The 21,325-nt window shown below is 45.8% G+C and overlaps 6 pseudogenes; 3 read left to right on the forward strand and 3 right to left on the reverse strand.

Moving 5' to 3' along the window:
• Positions 1-12,499: 12,499 nt before the first annotated feature.
• Positions 12,500-12,619, reverse strand: LOC143949888 (5S ribosomal RNA; annotated as a pseudogene).
• A 95-nt stretch (positions 12,620-12,714) lies between these two features.
• LOC143949697 (5S ribosomal RNA) lies at positions 12,715-12,833 on the reverse strand (annotated as a pseudogene).
• Positions 12,834-16,697: 3,864 nt separating this feature from the next.
• LOC143949643 (5S ribosomal RNA) lies at positions 16,698-16,816 on the reverse strand (annotated as a pseudogene).
• Positions 16,817-18,588: 1,772 nt separating this feature from the next.
• Positions 18,589-18,707, forward strand: LOC143946576 (5S ribosomal RNA; annotated as a pseudogene).
• A 320-nt stretch (positions 18,708-19,027) lies between these two features.
• LOC143948743 (5S ribosomal RNA) lies at positions 19,028-19,146 on the forward strand (annotated as a pseudogene).
• Positions 19,147-19,247: 101 nt separating this feature from the next.
• LOC143949203 (5S ribosomal RNA) lies at positions 19,248-19,366 on the forward strand (annotated as a pseudogene).
• Positions 19,367-21,325: the final 1,959 nt, after the last annotated feature.

Raw genomic sequence — 21,325 nt, forward strand, 5'->3', positions numbered from 1 at the left:
CAGAGATGCAAGGGTGTACAGAGAAGCTGGTATATATAGAAGACTACAGCATACAGAAGAAAGGCTAGTTAATACAGAATACAGAAGACTCGTGTAGGCTTGAGTATACAGAGATGCTAGAGTAAACAGTGAGGCTGGGGTACACAGAGAGGCTAATTTAAAGAGAGGCTAGTATATACAAAGATGTTAGTGTATATAGAGAGGTTAATGTATAGAGAGGGTCGAGAGTATACAGAAAGGACAGTGCATATAGAGAAACTAGTGTATACAGAAGACAGGCTTGGGTATACATCCAAGCTGACAGTGTATACAGAAGACTGGGTAGTGTATACAGAGATTCTAGTGGGTACAGAAGACAGGCTGGTGTATTCTATCTAGTGTTTACAGTCTAGTGTATACAGAAGACAAGCTGTGGTATACAGAGGGTTTAGTGTATTACAGAGATGCAAGGGTGTACAGAGAAGCTAGTATATATAGAAGACTACAGCATACAGAAGAAAGGCTAGTGAATACAGAATAAAGGCTGGCTTCTACGGAGAGGCTACCACTACGGAGATGCAGAACACTACCTAGGGTATATAGAGAGGCTAGATTATACAGAGAGGCTAGTGCATAGAGTGAAGCTATTGTATATAGAAGCCTGGTTAGTGTATACAGAGAAGCTAGTGTGTACAGAAGAAAGGCTAGACAGGCTATAAAGAGAGACAAGTTTTTATAGAAGACAGTTTGGGGTATACAGAGATGCTAGTTTATACAGAGAGACTAATGTATACAGAAGACAGGCTAGGGCATACAGAAGACAGAAGACGGGCTAGTGTATTCAGAACATAGGCTAGTGTATATCGAAGACAGGCTATTGTATGCAGAAGACCGGCTAGTGTAAACATGCTGGTCTATATAGAGAGGCTAGAGAATTTAGAGGGTAGGCTAAGTGATAACAGAAGACAATCTGGGCTATACAGAGACATTTCATCATTTCATCTAGCTCACATCTCTAATGGAGTTTGTCTCATTGCCATGTTATGCCTTTTCATTCTTATGCTAAATATAGATCACTACACGATTTTAATCATCCACATCAAGCATGCAATAAAACTATCATACATCAAAATAAACCATGTACTCTTTTGCTCTATTTTGCATATTTGTACCGGGACTGTGATTATGTGACAGTCCTGACACACCATCCTGACTTATTTTTCTTTATTTCTTATTAGAAATGGAGAGTACTATCTCAAAATCCGCTTAAATCTATTCACTTCCATGAGTTCTACCTCTAATTGTACCTTAATGCAAAATGTTCACAAAACCATCCATTTGCTACCAGACATGCTGCACATACTAAGAGTAATGTAACTATCGCTCTCTAACGATGTAAACAGTTTTATTGCTTTTCTGACATTGACCGAGTATCTCTGACATTAACTGAGTATCTCTCTGCACTATGATCTTAATAATAATAATAATAATAATAGGATTGTGTAATGCAAAGATCAACTAGTCTAATATAAGCTTTCTCATTGGTACCGGCATATCCTTTAAATTTAGACTAACGCAACTATTTCTCGGCCATTTTCAAGCTAAGCTTTCAATCTCTTACCTTTGAACAGCGATACTTCCTCCCTACAATATTAAGCCATTTAAATGTCCTATTGGTCGCCTATATTATACAACTCTTTGAAAAGCCTATATGTAGAGAATAAAACTAGTCTTACATCTTAATAAAACAGTTTTATTGCTCAACCAGTATCAGCTGTCATGACAAATAAACGTTTCCACTGTTTGACTCTATTTTCTGTATTACTTCTTTTTCTCCACCTTATCTGTCACAGTTAAAACACAGTGACAAAACATTTCTTTTTACCGCAGCAAAATGTGAGAAAAGCAGTATAAGCCGTCTTTCTGCCATATGCAACCATCTCTCGCTACCTCTATGCAATAGGATTCTCTTTCCAGTGGAAACGGAAAACAGTCAGTGTAAGCCGTCTTCGTGCGTAACAAAATTAGTGGAACGATTTACGTTGGAATTTGCAAGCTACGTCAATTTACTGTTAAATAGAGTACCTTTGCATTTATCCCTTGACTTTGCAACTATCCCTTGATCCCTTTTGTGTATTCACTTTATCTCGACCTATATATAATGCCTCAATATTTTCCTAATTTGTTTTGCTATACTTATTATTATATTATAGAGATTACTAACTCTAAATCATTGTAAACCTAACCATAGTTATAATGTCTACAGCTAATTTTACGTTAAAGCAAAATTCACACAAAACCATCTTTTTAAAACCTTTACACATTAAGAGTAATGCAACCATCTCTCGCTACCTCTATGCAATAGGATTCTCTTTCCAGTGGAAACGGAAAACAGTCAGTGAAAGCCGTCTTCGTGCGCAGCAAAATTAATGGAACGATTTACACGTTGGAATTTGCAAGCTACGTCAATTTACTGTTAAATAGAGTACCTTTGCATTTATCCCTTGACTTTGCTACTATCCCTTGATCCCTTTTGTGTATTCACTATATCTCGACCTATACATACTGCCTCAAAATTTTCGTAATTTGTTTTGCTATACTTATTATTATTATTTTATAGAGATTACTATCTCTAAATCATTGTAACAAGTTATAATGTCTACAGCTAATTTTACGTTAAAGCAAAAGTCACACAAAACCATCTTTTTAAAACCTTTTACACACTGCACATTAAGATTAATGCAACCATCTCTCGCTACCTCTATGCAATAGGATTCTCTTTCTGACTCTATTTTGTGTATTACTTCTTCTCCACATTAACTGTCACACTGATAACCATTTGTAACACATAACACTTGCAACACATTTTTTAACAGCGGCAAAATGTGAGAAAAGCAGTGGGACGGTTTACTTGATTGAGAAGTGGTTGCAGTAGCAAAGCATAGGAATACAGTTTGATTACATTAATAACACATAATGCAACTATTTTACATTCATTTTACATTCACATCATGCATACATCCTAATGTAAGCTGTCTATCACTATTAATGTTCATGGTTACTGAAACATTATGCCGATGACCAGTGGAAACGGAAAACAGTCAGTGTAAGCCGTCTTCGTGCGTAACATAATTAATGGAACGATTTACACGTTGGAATTTTCAAGCTACGTCAATTTACTCTTAAATACCCTTTAGCTGCTTAGCTCACACTTTGCTGTATGTAGCCGCGTTTACATGTAAGTAACCAATGGGGATTGACATTTCATGTCCATCTCACATCTCTAATGCAATTTGTCTCTTTGTCATACTGTATCCCATGTCATACTTTGCCAGTTATTATACTTTCTCATCCGATAGAAACCTAGGCGTTGCTGATATTTCATGATTACAGCAATCATCTCATCTAATTGCTATTCCGACATTCTGCCTTGGTATTACTTTGCAATGCTCTATTGAACAATGTAAAGGTAAGCTAGATATTTTGTGTATTTCCAGTTAAACTCGACCTGTATATACTGTCTCAATATTATCCTTTCTAATTTTGCTAAATTAGATTATAGAGTTTGCTATGTCTAAATCCAGGTTACCTACTCACCTTTATTACGTATACTGCTAATTTTAGGATAATACAAAACCATCTTATTGCTTCTTTACACGCTGCACATATTAAGAGTAATGCAATGCTACCGTGAACAGTTTAATTGCTCGGGATAACTTTTACATTTAGAGTAATGAAATGATTTCTCAGTTTTTTTGGAGCTACTGCAACTATCGCTTCCGATCTCATTTCGACTGCAATACTTAATCTCTGCTATTGCAGAATATTTAGCTGCTGACACGTAATTAACTTGATTGATAAAAACCTACACACGTTGTTGCTGTTATTTCACGTATTTCCACTTAAACTCGTTATAGTTATTTTGCTATATTTATTACTAGTATAAACAGATTACTATCTCTAAATCCTGGTAAACCAGCTCACACTAAACCATCTAATTTCTACCTTACACGCAGCACATATTAACATATTAACATTTAGCCGGTATAGTGAAATAGTAAACGAAATGTGTAGATCACTCATCTAATATCGTCTTTTCAGTGCTACCGGAACAACTTTTAAATTTAGAGTAATGCAACGATTTCTCAGTTTTATGAAACTACTGCAACTAACGCTTTGGATCTCTTTCCTGATAAATTACGCTCTGCAATATTAAGCCATGTAAATTGTCCTATTGGTCTGCTAACAATGCTATGTATAATAATACAAATCTTTTAAAAGCAATATCGTCTCACTGCAATACTTACACTCTGCATAATATATATGAATAATGCGAATAATGCTAATAATAAAGTCGTGTAAAACTCGGCTATAAGTAGAGAATCTATCTTACATCAAAATAAACCATGTACTGCCAAACCAATAATGGCCAATTACTCAACGTCTATCAGTCAATGACTTAACAAAATAAACTTTAGCACTCTTTTGCTCTATTTTGAATAGTTGTAGTTCTCCACATTAACTGTCACATTGATATCACCACTGACAACACACCACTTTGTAACAGCACCAAAATATGAAAAAAGCATTTTACATGTTTCAGAAGTAGTTGCATTAGCAAAAAATAAAGTCCTGTTTTCTTTACACGCTAGCTTTTCTGTATACATGAATCTCTCTGTGTACACTAGCCACTCAATATAGACTAGCCTCTCTGTCTTCTGTATACAGGTGCCCGTAATCGATATACACTAGCCTGCCTTCTTTTTACAATAGTCTCGGTGTCCCAGCCTCTCTGCATACACTAGCCTCACTGAATTCCCCAGACTGTCTTCTGTATACACAAGTCTATCTGTAAAAAAAATAGCCGGTCTTCTGCATACTCTAGCCTCTCTGTGTAACACAGTCTCTCTCTGGATTCCCTAGCCTACATCTCTGCATACCCAGGACCTTCCTCTGTATAATCTAGCCTATCTGTATACACTAGCCTGTCTTTTGTACAAATTAGCTTCTCTGTAGCCGGTCTTCTGTATACACGAGCCTCACTGTCTACTATTGGTTGTCTTTTGTATACACTAGCATCTCTTTATACATTAGCTCTCTGTATACCCAAGCCTCTCTGTATACACTAGTCCACCGGTATACACTAGCAAGTCTGCATACACTAGCCTCTCTTTGTAACTCAACTTCTCTCTCTGTATACCTTAGCCTCCATCTCTGCATACCCAGGACGTTCTTCTCTATAATCTAGCCTATGTGTATACACTAGCCGGTCTTCTGTAGACATTAGCCTCCCTGTATAAACTAGCTGGTCTACTGTATACACTAGTCCGTCTGTATACACTAGCAAGCTTGCATACACTAGCCTCTCTGTGTAACCCAGCCTCCATCTCTGCATACCCAAGACGTTCTTCTCTATAATCTAGCCTATTTGTATACACTAGCCTGTCTTTTGTACACATTAGCCTCTCTGTATAAACTAGCCGGTCCTCTGTATACACTAGTCCATCTGTATACACTAGCAAGTATGCGTACTCTAGCCTCTCTCTCTCTGTATACCTTAGCCTCCACATCTCTGAATACCCAGGACGTTCTTCTGTATAATCTAGCCTATCTGTATACAATTGCCTGTCTTTTGTACACATTAGACTCTCTGTATAAACTAGCCGGTCCTCTGTATACACTAGTCCGTCTGTATACACTAGCAAGTCTGTGTAACCAAGCCTCTCTCTCTGCATACCCTAGCCTCCATCTCTTGCATAAACCAGGACCTTCTTCTGTATAATCTAGCCTATCTGTATACACTAGCCTGTCTTTTGTACAGATTAGCCTCTCTGTGTAAACTAGCCGGTCTACTGTATACACTAGTCCATCTGTATACACTAGCAAGTCTGCATACTCCTGCCTCTCTGTGTAACCCAGTCTCTCTCTCTGTATACCCTAGCCTCCATCTCTGCATACCCAGGACGTTCTTCTGTATAATCTAGCCTGTGTTTTGTACACTTTAGCCTCTCTGTATAAACTAGCCGGTCTTCGGCATACACGAGTCTCTCTGTATACCATTGGATGTCTTTTGTATACACTAGCTGCTCTTTATACATTAGCTCTCTGTATACCCAAGCCTCTCTATACACTAGTCCGTCTGTATACACTAGCAAGTCTGCATACACCAGCCTCTCTTTGTAACCCAGCCTCTCTCTCTGCATACCCAAGATGTTCTTCTCTATAATCTAGCCTATTTGTATACACTAGCCTGTCTTTTGCACACATTAGCCTCCCTATATAAACTAGCCGGTCTTCTGTATACACTAGTCCGTCTGTATACACTCTAGCCTCCATCTCTGCATACCCAGGACGTTCTTCTGTATAATCTAGCTTATCTGTATACACTAGTGTATACAGACAGACTAGTGTATACAGAGGACCGACTAATGTGTACAAAAGACAGGCTAATGTATACAGATAGGCTAGATTATACAGAAGAACGTCCTGGGTATGCAGAGCGCTCAGCTTCAAGGTATGGCCAACGTGAGTAATATGAGGGACACTCCTCACCCCCGCCCCCACCTACCAGATCTGAGTTTCATCCCCTTGCCCTCTCTGCCCCGGTCATCTGGTGGCAGTTTTATGCACTCCCTGGCCCCCACCCATTCATAATCCTTACCGACCTTTCTTTCCGCTGCTCACAGGAACACACTGAATGACTTGTCTAATTAACCAACTTGTACAAGACACCGCTATCCTCCTGTCTGACACCGGTCCCCCTTGGAGGCTTTACCCCTCACTTTTTGGGTGGTCCCTGCCTCTCCCTGGATGCTCCACATATACCACAACGACATTGTCAGAGGGGCACCACTTGACAGGACACGGGGCTTTCATTCCGGTGCCATCTCCCATTGGAGGAAGGGATGATGGCCCCAACCCCTTGGCAGCAGGTTCTTTCATGTACAGACCAGGGCGGCTCATCTTCCCTTCTGGAGTCTTGACCTTAGATGGGGGAGTTGCACTTTGGGGGGTCTGAGTGATACCTAATGCGCTGTACTGGAAGGGCTTGACATTCCCGCATATGTGTCCCCTCCCCCTGGATGCGCCCCTTGTCCCCCCCTCTGACTCCCACCTACTCTTTGCTGACATTGCCTTCTGCAGCTTTCGGGGACCCTGGATGACTTATTTATTGAGCCTATTGGTACGAGACACTGCTTCCCTCCAGGGTGACTCTGGACCCCCCTGGAGGATTTACCCCTTACTGTTTGGGCGGTCCCAGCCTCCCTCTGGATGCTCTACACAGCCCCCGATGGCGATGCAGGAGAGACACTAATTGGCGGGCCCCAGGACTGCTGCTCAGGTGAAGTCTCCCGTTGGATGGAGGGATGGTGGCCCCAGCCCCTTGCCTGCCGGATTTTCCATGCACCGACCAGGGCTGCTCCTCTTTCATCTTGATGTGGTGACCATGGAGGGGAGGAGTTGAAATTTATGGGGTCCGGGTGTTTGCTGGTGGGAGTGCGCTAAAGGACTTGACATTTCTGCATGTTTGTCCCCTCTCCCCTGTTTCCCCCCTCCCTCCCCCCCTTCCCACCCTTCCCTTCCCTCCTTTCCCTCCCCCTTTCCCCCTTCCACTCCCCCTTTCCCCCCTTCCACTCCCCCTTTCCCCCCTTCCCTGCCCCTTTTCCCCCCGGGCCGTGGACGGGGGAGAGGGGGGTAAGGAGAGGACAATCTGCCAAAGGGAGAAATGCATTTGTCCGGGGACTGCATGTACTTTAGGGGTATGGGACGGGGGGTGGTGGATCCCATTCTGTGATGCCTTTTCTGTTGTGACGGGCTCCCTCGTGCATGCCTATGTTTAGGGCGAGCCGAGGAGACCCCTCAGTGCTGACAGTTATATGCTCTACCTCTGTTTTGGTTATACTATTGTTTTTTGTTTCTTTGATGTTACTGATTGTCTTTTATTTGCATACCGGTATCAGACGTGACATTTACCACTGCCGGGACTGGGGGGACTAGGATTCGGGGGCTCCCTCTCCGACCTGTCTACCCAATAACCCAAGTAGGACAGCGCTTTAAACCCAGTGTACATCTGGTAAGCGCTATAGCATAATTGTGCTGTTTTAGTATACCCTTCCTGTACTGTTGAGTGCGGACAACCCTTAATTTCCCTCTCCCCCTGGGGTTGAGGTGCCCGGCCTCTTTTTCCCTTTACCTTTCCTTCCATTTGCCCTTCCTTTCTCCCCCTTAGTTCCCGCCATGCATTACCTACCCAAAACCTACCTTGGTTCAACTTTCTTTGCTTTTCTCTGATGTCCCCCTCCCCCTCCCCGAGGAGCGATGGCAGACTCAGTCAAGGTCACCTCTCTAAACGTTAAGGGACTGAACTCCCCTGAAAAATGGTGGATCCTCCTGTGAGAACTGAACACATCCTGTACTGATGTGGCCTTTATACAAGAAACACATTTTAAAAATACTAGCCTCCCCTTTCTATGGTCGAGATCCTTCCCTAAGGTCTACCACTCTACTAACCCCTCCTCTCCATTCTGATCTCTAGCAGGCTCCCCTGGGTTCTCCAGGATTCTCTGGTGGACCCTGGGGGCCAATATCTTTTTCTTAGGGGCCACATTGGAGAGCGCCTTTTTACATTTGCCACTGTGTACGCTCCCAATGATCACCAAGACACGTTCCTCAGAACTACCCTGCACAGATTATGTGACTTTCGGGAGGGCCAATTGATATTAGGTGGGGACTTTAATGTCCCCTTTCGCCATCGGTTGACACTTCTGCCTCTTGCTCCTCGCTCCCTACCCCTCACCTAGGTCTCTATTCTGGCACCTTAATGAGAGCCTCCTCCAGATACCGTAAGTTTTAGCAGATGTGACCAGGGAATTGGACCTTTATTTCCAAGAAAACTAAAGCAGGACTGTGACCCGGGGATAATTTGGGAGGCTCACAAGTCAGTACTCCGCAGGGTACTTATCAGGCACGGGGCGCGCATCAAACGAACACGGAAGGAACAGCTTGCTAATCTGTTTCGTGAACTTGCCTCTGTGTAAGCGAAACATAAACATACCCCCTTACGGACCTTAGAGATTGAATTGGGGACACTCCATACCCATATTGCTGTCCTACTCCATTATAAAGCGAAAGCGGCACTCCAGGTTTGTCGTAAACTGACGTAGGAATCAGAGGACACATGCAGAAAAATCTTAGCCAGGTCGGTAAAGGAGTTGAAATTTGGCTCTTACATACCACAGTTGATAGATGAGAATGGCCAGAGGGCCTCTACCCCAACCCAAATAGTCGAAGTCTTTGAAAAATGTTACTCTGATCTCTACAACCTGCCCGATTCAGGGTCTGGACAGGACAATATAGACAGATATGTAACCGGTTCTGGTCTACCAACCCTCTCATCGGAATCACGGGAGTACTTGGAGGACCCGATCACACTGGAAGAAGTCCAGACGGCCGTGGGACCTCCGAAGGTGGGTAAGGCTCCGGGCCCTGACGGATATACCGCACAATACTTTAAGACCTTCCTCCCTATTCTCGGCCTGCGCTTGGTGAATTTATTTTCCTGAGGATACCCTTAGAGCCCACATCTCGTTGATAACTAAGGAGGGCAAGGACCCAGGTCTATGTGGGAGCTACAGACCCATTTCCCTCCAAAATTCGGTCCTAAAACTATTCTCTAACTCCTCGCCACGTGATTGGCACATTACTTGTAGTCCCTTATACATATTGACCAGTTAGGTTTTATTCCCACCAGGGAAGATAGGGACAACACCACTAAGGTGCTTACCCTGATCCGTAAAGCAAAGTCATCTGGGACCCCTTGTCTTTTCATGAGTACTGATGCCGAGAAGGCTTTTGATCGGGTCAAATGGACATTAATGTTCTCGGTCCTTCGCCATATAGGTCTGAGTGAACGGATGCTGGCATGGATAAGTAAGATATACTCACGTACTTACATTCCACTGGACATCGCGCGTACGTTTATGTTGAACTTCCCCCCACCCCTTGTCACTAAGATCCGCAGTTTGCTTCACGGGTGGCATTCTGGCCTCCATTCCTGGTTCAGCAGATGCAATCTCATTAAAATGAACATACTCCCTAAATTTACTTATCTTTTCCAAGCTCTCCCGATCCAGATTCCAGTCCTGTTTTTTAAGCAAGCTCAATCCTTGCTCACTCATTTTAACTGGGCCCACAAAAATCCCAGACTTAAGCGGTCACAGCTGACATTGTCTAAACAACAGGGAGGGTTTGTTCTCCCTAACTTGCGACGCTACTACCTGGCCTCCCATCTGGGGCATGTATTGGACTGGAATCGAAACAAACTTTCTAAGCTCACTCCCGAATTCCGCTAAGAAGCGCCATGTGGTGCTATAAGTATTCCCCCACAGAATTTATGTCACATCCCACTATAGGGGCTTAGTTGAAAGTCAGTCACCTGATCGCTACCCAAAACACACTCACGTCTTTGACTTCCCCCCTATTCCCTATACGTGGCCATCCAACCTTTGAACTGGGGACCCACTTAGAAATTCCAACCTAGACAATGCGTCTAAATTCGTCATTGATGGAAAATGGCCTTCTTTCTCAACCCTAACAGATCCGACAGGGCTTTTCCAACTGCCTTTTTGGAGAGCGGCGCAACTACATCATTTTCTCCATTCCATCCCCAATCCTCAAACGTTCGCCCGCCCTCAGTCGGAGTTTGAGACTCTATGCAGGAGCGAAGGCCCTTTGGCCCACATTCTCTCTCAAACAGATTACCCACACTTAACCTGTCTGTCCAACTGGGAAAAGGACCTTAATTGCTAATTTTCCCCAGCACAGAGACAACGCATTATCACTTTGGCTCTCAAAATGTCGCTGTGCACGAAGATACAGGAGACGAATTTTAAACTTCTCACCAGGTGGTATTTGACACCATCAAAGCTGCAGAAATGTTTCGAACATATGCTGGAGGTGTGGAGAAGAAGAGGGCACGTTGCTGCACATTTTTTGGTCCTGCCTCAGCTTGGTGGACTTCTGGACAGAGATCCGATGCATAACACAAAAATTCACAGACTTCTCCATCCAGGAAGAGGCTGCATTCTTTCTCTTGCACCATTCACAGATTCCCATTAAAGTGGAGGGCCGGTTATAAAAAAAAAAAAAAAAAAAAAGTCAGCAGCTGCAAACACTGCAGCTGCTGACTTAATAAACACACTCACCTGTCCAGGGCGCCCGCGATGTCGGCCGCCCGAGGCCGACCCGTCCCTCGGCTCTCGGGTCCCGGCGCCGCCATCCCTTGTAAGGGAAACAGGCAGCGGAGCCTTATGGCTTCACTGCCCGTTTCCTACTGCGCATGCGCGAGTCCCGCAGCTACTGCGCATGCGCGAGTCCCGCAGCGCTTTCTGAATGGGACGCGCTGTGTTCTGGAACACACAGTTCCCAGAACACAGCGCGACTCATTACCCAGAAGACGCCGCGACGAAGACAGAAGACAGAAGATCTCCGCGGAGGAGGAAGAGGAAGATTAGGAGAAAGTGCCTAGCAACAGGCATTTCTGGTAAGTAAAAAAAAAAATTTTTTTTCATTTTTTTTTTTTTTAGATTTTTTGTAATTTTTAACATTTTTTTGTTTTTCAGGGTGGCCCTCCCCTTTAAGAAGTACAAAAAAATCTATTTTACGGCATGTGATAAATGCGGCGAAATCCTGCATCCCTCTCTATTGGAAAAAATGTTCCCCCCCTTTCATTACCCACTGGCTTAGGAAAATAGAGGACATTAAAAAAAATGGAGGACTTGATCCTCACATCACAAGGTATACAAGAATTTTTTAAACAAACCTGAGACATCTGGAATACCTTTATATTCTCGCTGGAAGGATGTCGCCTGCTATCGCCTTAGTGCTCTGAGCTTTCCTTGACTGGCCCCTTGGACAGTGGCTGCCATCGTGTCTCGTCCCCTCTTCTCCTTTTCTGATCTTTCAACCCTTCTCTTTTCTGCCTACCTCCCCTATCTCTCACCCCCTCCACCCCCTCTCTCTTTTGGAAAGAGTGGAAAATTGGGAATGACGGCCCCACACCCCCCTCTGGATGGATTATGCCGGAGGGACCTGGGGGTTTGTGTGACCCTGGATCTTGGTACAGTACTTTATCCGTGCCTCGAATCATTGTGATTGATGGAAGGCAGACTCACAGTTGCGAATATACCTGTATCAAGTATTGTTCAGCTGCTTTTTGCTCTGTATTTCTCTGTTGCATTATGTACTCGGGGGACCGTCTTCCCCTATTTGGAGAAAAAATTATATTTGAAAAAAAAAAAGAAGCCTACGACACCTGGTATTCCCAGGCGGTTTCCCATACAGGCATTAACCAGGCCTGCTGGTCTGCTTAGCCTCCAAGATCAGACGAGATGGAACAGATTCAGGGTGATGTGGCCATAGCCGATATCTTCAGGCACTCTCAACTCTCTTGACAAACACCAAGATGGTCACCTTGGAAACAAGCGGAAAAAAATAGGTCAATGGCCACAACATAAAAAGATGCCTACGGCATCTGGAAATCCCAGGCGGTCTCCCATCCAGGTACTAAACTGGTCCCAACCCTGCTTAGCCTCTGAGATCAGATGAGATTGGGCTCTTTTAGGGTGGTGTGGCCGTAGGAGATTTCTTCAGGCACTCTCAACCTTGACTAACGCCAATATGGTCACCTTGGGAAACAAACAAAAAAATCAAGTCAACGCCAACAACATGAGAAGAAGTCTACAGCACCTAGTATTCCCAGGTGGTCTCCCATCCAGGTATTAACAAGGCCCGACCCTGTTTAGTCTCTGAGATCAGACGAGATCTGTTGCTTTCAGGGTTATGTGGCCATAGGCGAGCTCTTCAAGCACTCTCAACCCTCTTGACAAACACCAAGATGGTCACCTTGGTAAACAAAAAAACAAAAAAAACAAGTCAACGCCAACAACATAAAAATAAGCCTTCAGCACCTAGTATTCCCAGGTGGTCTCCAATCCAGGTACTAGCAAGGCCCGACCCTGTTTAGCCTCTGAGATCAGCGGAGATCGGGCGCTTTCAGGCTTATGTGCCCATAGGCAATCTCTTTGGGCACTCTCAACCCTCTTGACAAATGCCAAGATAGTCACCTTGGGAAACAAGCGAAAAAAAAACAGGTCAATGTCAACAACATAAAAAGAAGACTACGGCACCTGGTATTCCAAAGCCATCTCCCATCCAGGGACTAACTAGGCCCAACCCTTCTTAGCCTCAGAGATGCGAAGAGATAGGGCTCTTTCAGGGTGATGCTGCTGTAAGCGAACTCTTTGGGCACTCTCAACCCTCTTGACAAATGCCAAGATGGTCACCTTGGGAAACAAGCGAAAACAAAACAAAACGAATCAAGGCCAACAACATAAAAAGAAGCCTACAATAACTGGTATTCCCAGGTGGTCTCCCATCCAGGTACTAACCAGGCCTGACTCTTCTTAGCCTCCAAGATCAGATGAGATTGGGTGCTTTCAGAGTGCTCGGACTCTTTCCCCATCACTAATGGGACGAGGCAGGGGTGTACTCTGTCTCCCCTAATTTTTATTCTGACACTGGAACCACTTATGTGTCACGTTCGGAATGACCCGAATATTACTGGCATATCCAAACCCTCGGCACACCACAAAATTGCGGCATGCGCTGACGATCTAATTTTTTTCGTCTCCAATCCATCCGTCGGCTGTATTGAATATATCGGTCCCGGATGGTGAGGCCAGGAGGCTACGCTCCGCTTTTCCATTCTACTGAGCTGAAAAATCTATACGTTACCTGGGCGTTGACATCGCAGCGGATTTGGCGCAATTGTACCCGCTTAATTTTGTCCCTCTCCTAAATAGACTGAAATCTGATTTGGGAAACTGGCATGCTTTAACACTGACCCGGTTCGGGCGCTGTAATGCATTCAAAATGACGGCCCTCCCGCGGATCTTATACTTGTTCCAGACATTACCGATCCGGTTACCCCCAATTTTTTTCAGACAACTGCAGCTGCTGCTCCGGGACTTTATTTGGGCACGCAAACCGCCCAGAGCCCGTTTGCAATTGCTTGCCAGACCAAAGGACAGGGGGGGTCTGGGTCTCCCAGATCTGAGACAATACAACAGAGCGACTCTGCTAGCGAGAGTCGTTGATTGGCATTGTAATGGCCCACACAAGCAGTGGGTGGAGATGGAGATTGAGGATGGATCCATTCCCCTATTGAGCTCCCCGTGGCTCCTGTCCTCCCTACCAAAAGACCTCAGAGATCACCCCGTAGTGGGAGCTACGTTGGCTGTTGTGCGGAGGTTGTTCCGCTGCACACACATTGCTCCCCTGCCATCACCAATGACTCCGGTTATAGGTAATCCAGACTTCCCACCGGGATTTACCAACAATAAACTGCGACAGTTGACAGTGGTGGGGAAACAGCGTCTGGGAGAGGTGTGGCCCTCGGGAGGGCTCCCGACCACGCAAACTGTCGCCGAGCTTTCTGACCCTCCGCTTGAATTGTTTAATGCTTATCAACTTCGTCACTTTCTTCTGGCCATACAAAGGGCCCCCTACACTCCTAGAGACCTGACGCCCTATGAGTCATCTGTCACAAAAAGGAACCTGTGCGACACACCCTCTCCCTCCTGTACAACATATTAAGTAGTCAGGAGGAAGAGTCGACCCCACCATTTATCCACAAATGGGAGATTGCATTTGGCAACACATTTACCCCACAACAGATAGGGAAGATCCTGACATTAGTACATAAAGCTTCCATCGCAAACCAATATCAAGAATCAGGATACAAGATAGTCTCACGCTGGTATAGAGTCCCATACCTTCTGAATAAAATGAATAGATCGATCCCAGATGTTTGTTGGAGGTGCAATTCAGATACGGGGACCATGGGACACATTTTCTGGGCATGCCCGGCCTTGAGGAACTTTTGGGTGGAGGTGACCGGGACGATAAAAACTCTCAGAAATGTAGATATCGCAGACAACCCAGCAGCGTGCCTTCTACACTTGACCGAACAGCCTGTTCGAAAATACAAAAAAACCCTCACGATGCAACTCCTGAACGCCGCCCGGGTCTGCATTCCCACACTGTGGAGGCAGCCTCAGCCCCCATCCAAGGTGCTGTGGTATTCCAAAGTCAATCATATTCTCCGGATGAAAGAATTGACCGCCACCCTTCACAACACTGAAGAGGCATTTAGTGTTACATGGAGGCCCTGGAGGTATTTTACTGGTACTTGAGACTACATTCGGGAGGTGAGCAGCGCCCCTGTCCCAGAAAACGACTGAACATTTAACGTTTACCTACGTAGGCCATGTCTGCCCTGGGTGGCATTCCCCCCCCTCCCTTTTTGTCTTTATTTTTCTATTTTTCCCCGCCGCCATCCCCCCCCTCCTCTCTCTCCGTCTTTGCACTCTCTTCTTCCCCCGTCCTCCCTTTTGACTATGCCTTGTCTCCTTACTAGCCTTTGGGACCCAGAAGAACCCCAGGGTTCTGGACACGACCGGCTCATATTTTACTCTGGTTCACGTAGGTCATGATAAGCTGGCTCGCTGTGGTCCCAGTTGTTCTCCATGATTAAATTTGTCCGAACGGAGCTGCATTAGTTATACTGTACTACATGTCGGAGGTGGGGTTTCTCTCTTTTCTGCATGAAACTCTAGGACTCCCCTCTGAGAACCCAGAGTTATTTGGCTGCCTATTTTTTGTTACCATGTAATTGTGACCCTGGGTCATGCTGTATGGTTGACTGTTACATTTGTGTTGTTCTACTTATACTTAGTAAAAGAATAAAACAAAAAATAAAAAATAAGTCAATGCCAACAACTTAAAAAAAAAAGCCTATGGCATCGAGAAATCCCAGGCGGTCTCCCATCCACGTACTAACCAGGTCCCAAACCTGCTTAGCCTCTGAGATCAAATGAGATTTGGCTCTTTCAGGGTGATGCAGCCATAGTAGATTTTTTCAGGCACGCTCAACCCTCTTGACAAACGCCAAGATGGTCACCTTGGGAAACAAACAAAAAAAACAAGTCAATGCCAACAACATAAAAAGAAGCCTACCGCACCTAGTATTTCCACGCGGTCTCCCATCCAGGTATTAACAAGGCGCGTCCCTTTCTAGCCTCTGAGATCAGCGGAGATTGGGCGCTTTCAGAGTGATGTGTCCATAGGCAATCTCTTTGGGCACTCTCATCCCTCTTGAAAAATGCCAAAACCCTGGGAAACAAGCGAAAAAAAACAGGTCAACGCCAACAACATAAAAAGAAGAATACGGCACCTGGTATTCCAAGGCCGTCTCCCATTCAAGTACTAACTAGGCCCAACCCTTCTTAGCCTCTGAGATCAGAAGAGATAGGGTGCTTTCAGGGTGATGTGGCTGTAAGCGATCTCTTTAGGCACTCTCAACCCTCTTGACAAATGGCAAGATGATCACTTTGGGAAACAAGCGAAAAAAACAGGTCAACACCAACAACATAAAAAGAAGCCTGCGGCATCTGGAAAACCCAGGCGGTCTCCCATCCAGGTACAAACCAGGCCCAACCCTGCTTAGCCTCTGAGACCAAGCGAGATTGGGCGCTTTCAGGTTGTTGTGCTCGTAGGCAATTTCTTTGTGCACTCTCAACCCTCTTGACACATGCCAAGATGGTCACCTTGGGAAACAAGGGAAAATAAAACAGGTCAACGCCGACAACATAATGAGAAGCCTATGGCACCTGGTATTCCCAAGCTGTCTCCCATCCAGGAACTAACCAGGCCCATCGCTGCTTAGCCTTCGAGATCAGATGAGATTGGGCTCTTTCAGGGTGATTTGGCCGTAGGCACTCTCTTTGGGTACTCTGAAGCCTCTTGACAAAGGCCAAGATGGTCACCTTGGGAAACAAGCTAAAAAAAACAGGTCAATGCCAACAACATAAAAAGAAGCCTACGGCATCCAGTATTCCCAGGCGATCTCCCAATCAAGACACTAACTAGACCAGATCCTTCTATGGCACCTGGTCTTCCCAGGCAGTCTCCCATCCAGGTACTAACCAGGCCTGACGCTGCTTAGCCTCTGAAATCAGACGAGATCGGGTGCTTTCAGGTTGATGTGGCCGTAAGCGTTCTCTTCAAGACACGCCCAACCCTCTTGACAAACGGCAAGATGGTCGCCTTGAGAAACAAGCAAAAAAAACAGGTCAAAGCCAACAACATAAAAAGAAGCCTATGGGCTTACAGTGGACCCTAAAAGATGGGACCCACTAGCTCTGTCATGGTTCGGACGCTGTAATGTGTTGAAGATGAACGCGTTGCCACGACTTCTGTATCTACTACAAGCCTTACCTATCAAAATACCCCAGACTTTCTTTCATGCGGTTCGCTCAATCTTTATCAAGTTCCTCTGGCGTGGAAAACATATGCGTATTGGTAGGGCAATGCTATTGCGACCGAAATTGCGGGGAGGTATTGGCTTCCCGGACCCTGCTCTATATTACACAGCGACGCACATGACACCGGTGTTGACTGGTGCCGGTGTTCTGCCATATACTGTCCGGCCATGATATAGTGTCTGCGCCGTACTGCGCATGCGCAGTACGGAGCAGACGAAGCTTCGGAGATTTTCATGCGCGGTGAGTGGAGGTGGTAGCCCCACCATCCAAGTGGACATAGGGTTGTGAATATTAGAGGGCCCCTCGCAGGCGAGCTTCGCTCGCCACGCTTCGGGCTTGGCCTCGCTGCGCATGCGCAGTACACAGCGGACACTATCCGATGGGGGACCATATGTGATAAGACACCGGCATGGGGAACTGAAGCTATGGGTCAAGCTAGAGCAGGAGATGGTGCGGGTTCCACTGGCTGGTCTGCCTTGGGCGGGGAGGCCATTGGAGCCCTGTGTGACTACTCACCCGTTAATTGGCCCCTCGCTCGCCGAGATGGATAGTTTTTTTCACCTTTCCCACCTGACTAACTTCCCTTCTCCTATGACCCCAATTATTGGACATCCTAGATTCCCTCCGGGCCTGTCTGACCAGGCCTTTACCAGGCAAGCCCCGAAAGGGCTTCTGAGAGAAGCCCTATTTCTTGGACCCACGGGCTTGATTCCCATGGGGACCATACTGCTAGAGCAAGTACCTGTTGCATTGGATATATATATATATATTGGACCTATATGTTTCAGGGTGGCCTGCATAAAGTGCCAGGCCACCCTGTCAAAGGCCTTCTCCACGTCCGTTGACAACATAAGCAAGGGCCTTCCCTGTACATGCGCCGCATGGATTAAATTGAGGACTCGGGCCGTATTGTCTCTAGCTTCCGACTTATTTTTATTTTTTTGCTTGTTTCCCAAGGTGACCATCTTGGCGTTTGTCAAGAGGGTTGAAAGTGCCTGAAGAGATTGCCTACAGGCACATCACCCTGAAAGCACCCGATCACGTTTGATGTTGGAAGCTAAGAAGAGTCAGGCCTTGTTAGTACCTGGAGGGGAGACCGCCTGGGAATACCAGGTGTCGTAGACTTCTTTTTATGTTGTTGGCGTTGACCTGTTTTTTTTCCGCTTGTTTCCCAAAGTGACCATCTTGGTGTTTGTCAAGAGGGTTGAGAGTGCCTGAAGAGATTGCCTATGGCCACATCACTCTGAAAGCACCCAATCTCGTCTGACCTTGGAGGCTAAGAAGAGTCGGGCCTGGTTAGTACCTGGATGGGAGACCACCTGGGAATACCAGTTATTGTAGGCTTCTTTTTATGTTGTTGGCGTTGATTCGTTTTCTTTTTTCGCTTGTTTCCCAAGGTGACCATCTTGGCATTTGTCAAGAGGGATGAGAGTGCCCAAAGAGATCGCTTACAGCAGCATCACCCTGAAAGAGCCCTATCTCTTCTCTTCTCTGAGGCTAAGAAGGGTTGGGCCTAGTTAGTACCTGGATGGGAGATGGCGTTGGAATACCAGGTGCCGTATTCTTCTTTTTATGTTGTTGACATTGACCTGTTTTTTTTCACTTGTATCTCAAGGTGACTATCTTGGCATTTGTCAAGAGGGTTGAGAATGCCCAAAGAGATTGCCTATGGGCACATAACCCTGAAAGCGCCCGATCTCCTCTGATCTCAGAAGCTAAACAGGGTTGGGCCTTGCTAGTACCTGGATTGGAGACCACCTGGGAATACTAGGTGCTGTAGGCTTCTTTTTATGTTGTTGGCCTTGACCTGGTTTTTTTTTCACTTGTTTCCCAAGGTGACCATCTTGGCGTTTGTCAAGAGGGTTGAGAGTGCCCAAAGAGATCACCTACGGCCCCATCACCCTGAAAGCGCCCAATCTCGTCTGATCTCGGATGCTAAACAGTGTCGGGCCTGGTTAGTACCTGGATGGGAGACCGCCTGGAAATACCAGATGCCATAGGCTTTTTTTTTTTTTTTTTTTTTTTTATTTAGTAGTATGCGACATACAATGCAAAGGCAACTTCACAGAATGTGTGATACAAATAGTTACAAACAAACGATCATATTGCATGGATATCAGAGCCAATGGTAAGAAGTCCAAGGAGAATAGCACGTGTACAGCTTTGCGGTCATATCAAGATGAGATTAAAGCTCCATCTCGTTGGGATCCTCTACCACTTAAAATATTATTGATACTAGCCCTGCTACCTTCGAAGAGTTTAGATATCCATAGATAGAGGAAGAGTATTGTGTAGTAGTCAAATGGGGTCGGAACATACCATTTTCTTTTCCCTTTTTTGAGTTAAGAAGGGAAATAGTAGAACTGAAAGGAGGGAGAAGGGGAAAGAGAAGATTGGGGAAGGAAATGGCAGAAAAGGAAAAGAAGGGGTAAGGGGGTGTCGTGGGTAGAGTGGATAGGATGGGGTCCCCTCCCAGGGAGCAAGAGACGCCCTCGGCTCACCAGCTCATCAGCTGTCCAACGTTTGGAACAGCGATCTCCAACGATCACCATGAGCTTACTATGTCTCGCGGAGGTATTCTTCCGAAAAGCGAAACTGGGTCCAGTAGAACCATCTGTTCCCATGCTCCTCCGTTTTATCCCTCATTGTGGCAGTCAGGTCTTCCATTCGTTCAATATCATTAACCCTTGCGAACCACTGGGTCACCATTGGAGCAGATTGCTCTTTCCACTGACTTGGGATGCAGGCCCTAGCTGCCTTGAGGAGATGTTTAAGTAAGGACTTATGATAACGCTTTATCGACATAGGAGTTAGATTGAGAAGAACTGCTGCGGGATCATTGGCTAAGGAAATGTCTGTGAACTTGTGGATGAGTCTCAGGACAGGCTGCCCGAATGTTTGTAATTTAGGGCATTCCCAGAAAATGTGGAGAATGGTGCCAGCCTGTTGCCCACAGCGACAGCAGCGGTCAGATTGACCGGGGAATATTTTGGCCAACACCACCGGTGTACGATACCAGCATGTGATCAGCTTATATGAGATCTCCTGATATTTACTGCAGAGTGACGACTTATGGGCGAAAAAGAGTATTCTGTCCTTCTGTGGTTTGGAGAATGTAGTTTGTAAGTCCCTTTTCCATTTAGCTAGGAAGGGTGGATCCGTGGAGGATTGTGCATCTGTCAGGATTAGGTAGGACCTAGAGAGGGAACCATGAATTGGGCCATCATCCAGGCAAAGTTCCTTGAAGGGGTGGAATTGTCTAGAGAAGAACGAATGGTTAGGTAGTGATCCGAGGAAATGGATTAGCTGTCTAGCTCTCCAGCTATCCAATGCAACAGGTACTTGCTCTAGCAGTATGGTTCCCATGGGAATCAAGCCTGTGGGTCCAAGAAATAGGGCTGCTCTCAGAAGCCCTTTCGGGGCTTGCCTGGTAAAGGCCTGGTCAGACAGGCCCGGAGGGAATCTAGGATGTCCAATAATTGGGGTCATAGGAGAAGGGAAGTTAGTCAGGTGGGAAAGGTAAAAAAAACTATCCATCTCGGCGAGCGAGGGGCCAATTAATGGGTGAGTAGTCACACAGGGCTCCAATGGCCTCCCCGCCCAAGGCAGACCAGCCAGTGGAACCCGCGCCATCTCCTGCTCTAGCTTGACCCATAGCTTCAGTTCCCCATGCCGGTGTCTTATCACATATGGTCCCCCATCGGATAGTGTCCGCTGTGTACTGCGCATGCGCAGTACACAGCAACACAGATTTCAAAAATTGCGAGCATGAACGGCACCTGCGCACTGAGTACAGGTTCTATCCCCACTATCCAAGTGGACATAGAGTAAGAATATAAAAGAGCCGAGCGCAGCGAAGCCAAGCCCGAAGCGTGGCGAGCGAAGCTCGCCTGCGAGGGGACCTCTAACCACTTTCAGACCGGACCAATTTGCTGGTCAAAGACCAGACCACTTTTTGCGAT

The sequence above is a fragment of the Lithobates pipiens genome, unplaced genomic scaffold (assembly GCF_037356315.1).
Source record: "Lithobates pipiens isolate NorthernLeopardFrog02 unplaced genomic scaffold, aLitPip1_a1.2 Scaffold_30, whole genome shotgun sequence".
In the NCBI taxonomy this organism is placed as follows: Eukaryota; Metazoa; Chordata; class Amphibia; order Anura; family Ranidae; genus Lithobates; species Lithobates pipiens.